This window comes from Colobus angolensis, unplaced genomic scaffold (assembly GCF_000951035.1).
Source record: "Colobus angolensis palliatus isolate OR3802 unplaced genomic scaffold, Cang.pa_1.0 Scaffold152, whole genome shotgun sequence".
NCBI lineage: Eukaryota > Metazoa > Chordata > Mammalia > Primates > Cercopithecidae > Colobus > Colobus angolensis.
The window spans coordinates 5,598,151-5,601,968 of NW_012114622.1; the positions used below are offsets into that span (position 1 = coordinate 5,598,151).

At 42.5% G+C, this 3,818-nt stretch overlaps 1 long non-coding RNA gene across 1 annotated transcript in view; it reads right to left on the bottom strand.

The window, feature by feature from the left end:
- The window catches only part of LOC105507729, a 4,682-nt gene extending 1,311 nt beyond the window's left edge, over positions 1-3,371 (bottom strand). The window contains exon 1 of the long non-coding RNA XR_001001146.1: positions 3,161-3,371. This is a non-coding gene — a long non-coding RNA (uncharacterized LOC105507729). The remainder of the gene's footprint in view (positions 1-3,160) is intronic.
- Between the last annotated feature and the right edge of the window lie 447 nt (positions 3,372-3,818).

Below are 3,818 nucleotides of genomic sequence, written 5' to 3' on the forward strand. Positions count from 1 at the left end.
TTTAGACAGGGTCTCACTCTCATCACCTAGGCTGGAGTACAGTGGCACAGTCAAGGCTCACTGTAGCCTTGATTTCCTGAGCTCAGGTGATTCTCCCACCTCAGCCTCCCAAGCAGTTGTGACTACAGGTGCAAGCCACCAAACTCGGCTAATTTTTGTATTTTTTTTGTAGAAACAGGGTTTCTCCATATTGCCCGAGGCTAGTCTCAAACTCCTGGGTTCAAGCAATCTTCCTGCCTCCACCTTCCAAAGTGCTGGGATTACAGGTGTGAGCCACTGTGCCAAGCCTATGAATTGTTGTATATGAAGGTCTTGAATCTTATCATATGTGTGAAATAATGACATTGGACTAAACACTCTCTTCCATCTGAGAAGCCAATGATTCCATGAGATCTGTGTTCTCCAAGTGTAAGTTCTTTGGAAGGGGAAATCCATACCCCGAAAGAGCTGAACTATGGAAACCTTGTCTTTTCTGTCTCACCAGATCTAAATCTTACGCCTCGGGTAGTGTTATATGTAGGGTGAAGAGGTACCACTCAGATCTGTGAGCTCTGCTCTTAGACTTCACCTAATTCTTCCTTTCGGGAAGAAGATAATATCATTTTTAGCTGCCCAACATTGCCCCTGTCTCACCTCTTCTAGAAACAGATCTTGCTCCTTTTGTGCCAGTCACAACCCCCGACTGTCTGGTCACATTGGCTGACCAAAGAAGGTGGCGAAATGACCCAAGGCTCATCAGGGTGTATCCTTGGGGATTTTTCCAAATATAAGTTGGGGAGAAAGAGCTTTTTTGCATCTTTGGTAGGAAGCTGTAAGTATGTAAGCCTATCACTTGGAGGATCTGGTTTAGGGAAATGAAGACAACAGGCAGGGAGATGCAGAAAGGAAATGGGAGAGCACCCAACTGGTGACACAGCTCCTGGATCCCAGCTTCTCCAAGCTCAGCTCCACTCTATGCTTTCTGCAGTTTGAGTCTGTGAATCAATGAGGCCCCCTTTTTTGCTTATGTCAATTTCATTTCAGTTTGGGTCACTTATATCCAAAGAGCCTTGCTACTCAGTGTTGGGATGAGGAGTTGGCAGTTAGTATCTGCAAAGGGCTTGAAGATTCCAGGGACGTGCTATGCCCTCTTCTATCTGCTTGCAAAATGTAACAGGATGCTAACTCTTCGTTCTTTTGTCCTGGCCTTTTCTGGATGCTTAAATAAAATATCAAATAATCTTGCTATCTTCCATCTCTTCTCTGTCCAGTTTGTGGAAAGCAACCTCTGCCTGCTTGTACTAGGAGCAGCTCTTCTAGATGTCATTCACTGGTGCTCCCCAATCAGAGAGACCTTCGTCTACAAGTTAAAGGACATTTGCAACTGCCACAAAATGCAAATTCAGGCTGCTTCCCTTCACTTTCTGGTAGTATTAATATTTGCATTTCTTAGATTTCCACATTAGCCACAAAATGGTCTACCAGTTTAAAGAAGGTAGAAACTGCAAAATGACTTTTTAAGACCAGGTGATCCGACAGTTCTTATGCATGCTTGCAGTCCTTGAAGCATATCCATATAGTATTAATATTGTTTTTAATTATTTGTGCCCAAGGAGGTTTTGTTTTGTTTTGTTAGTTTTTAATTAAAACAAGGTGTTAAATTCTCTGCTTTCTAGGGAGAACTGCAGTGCCCGAACACCCACCCTTCCCTTTCTCTTGGACCTCAGTGTTATTAGATAAGGTTTGGGAAAGTTTTGTCAGCACTTTTTATCATGACACTGGCACAGGAGAGAAAATGAATTCAAGCTCTTCCAGGGTTCCAGTGTTAAACTTGGAAGGTTCTCAGGGCCACGCTCAGCATTACTGTAGGATATTACTTGGGTGAGTGCACACCCTCCCCACAAACTGAAGTTCTACTGCATGCCTGCACTCATCTCCTACCACTCTTATTGGGTTGCATTTCAGCCTTACTGGCCTGCTTTCCTTCCTTGAACTTGCTAAACCCGTTTCTGATTAGGATCTTTCCACCGTTTCCTTTGCCCAGAATGTTCTTTCTCCCCTGGTTCCTTCATGATACTGAGGTCTTCAGCATAAGCGTCATCTCCTCAAAGAAACCTTCTTGTATCACCCTGTTCCAGGCCTTCATTGTTGCCACACAAAAACAGTGGCTTAAAACATTAATAATTATTTATTTGGCTCTGGAGTCTGAAAAAGTGAGATCTCAGCTTAGGAGTTCTTACTCCGGGTCTTTCATGTGGTTGCTGTCCAATGAGCATCTTGAAGTTTTTTCCACCATATATCTGGGCTGGGAAAATTCAAACTTTTAGGTGCTGGCACTGCTAGCTGCTCAGGTCTCTCTCTCTCTCTCTCTCTCTCTCTCTCTCTCTCTCTCTCTCATTCCTCTGAGTCATCTGTCCACACAGTGGCCTCACGATAGCTGGACTTCTTACATTCAGCTGAAGGCACCTAGAGTGAATGTCCCAAGAAAAATCAGCAGAAGCTGCATGCCCTTTTCAAACTGAGAGCCACTTCCTTTGTGTCCTATTCTTCCAGGTAGGTACAGAGGCCCCTCACGTGCAAGGGGAAGAGACACAGACTCTACCTACTAATGGAAGAGTATCGAAATACCTGAAGAGTTGCCTTAAGACCACCACACACCACATACTTTATAGAACAGACTCCCCAGCAGCATATCAGTTCACTTTGTTATAATTCTTTGCATAGCCCATAGTGCTATATGTAGTATTTTCTTATTTGTTTCTTTTCCCAAAAGAATACAAATTGTGAAAATAGGGGCCTTATGTGTCTTATTCACCACTGTATCCTGGTGTTTAGTGGAGCAGTGCCTGGTACTTAGTAGACAATAAGTATCTATCAAATATTAATGAATGAAGGATAAATGGCAAGGGCTATTCTGAAGAGACATCTCACTGAGATTGTTATTGGGGGCTCCATTTTGGATGACGATGGACCCTCCTCACCTTCCTTTTCCTACTTCCTTCTTTTACCTCCCTTCCTTCTCTCCCACAAAATAATTTCTAATCACTAGTGTCAGTATTTCAAACCTGGAGTCCTTAGTATAATTGTGATGCACTGGATTCAGCTTTTACCGCCTTGTTTTTGAGAACAAACCTACCGAAGCATGCCGCTCTCATCATTTGGATATGTCAAGGATACTTACACAAGCCTGCACCTTGCTTATTTTACAAATCACAGATTGGCTTGAATCTGTCTTTTGTTTCTTAGGATTTTTTGGTTTGTTTTGCTTTGTTTTTTTGCTTTCCTTCCAGCCAGATAAGCTGAGATCTGGTCTGTTTCCACTGAGGGGTAGCCATCAGTCTACCCTTCTCAACATTTCCGTTCCTGAGATTTAGCTACCGACTTCACAAGCTGTAACATTCTAACTACGTGTCATCGCCACCATTGTCTCTTGTCACAATCCTAATTCTATGTTCCGATAATAAAACTTCATTAGTGTCTGCACCTCCTTTCCCGTACCTTTGAAACACTGTCTTCTGCTGAAACGATTAGCGGCGCGCTGCGTCAGATCATTCGACTGTCTGACAGCCATTGTGAGTGAGCTAAATTGTGAGAAAATGAAAACTTCTGACAATTTCCATTATCATCAAGTGGAGATCTTTACTTGTACAAATATTAAAGGTTATTTAAAGATGTAAACGGACTTCATTTCATTAGTGGTATCCATCAGGTAATAATTTAAAACAACTACCCAGCCTCATTCGAATAAATTACCAACTCATTTTCTGCAAGAAAAATGTCATTTCTCTAGGCTGTATTTTTAACTGCTTGCGATGGTAGAAGACGAAAAAAAAAAACCT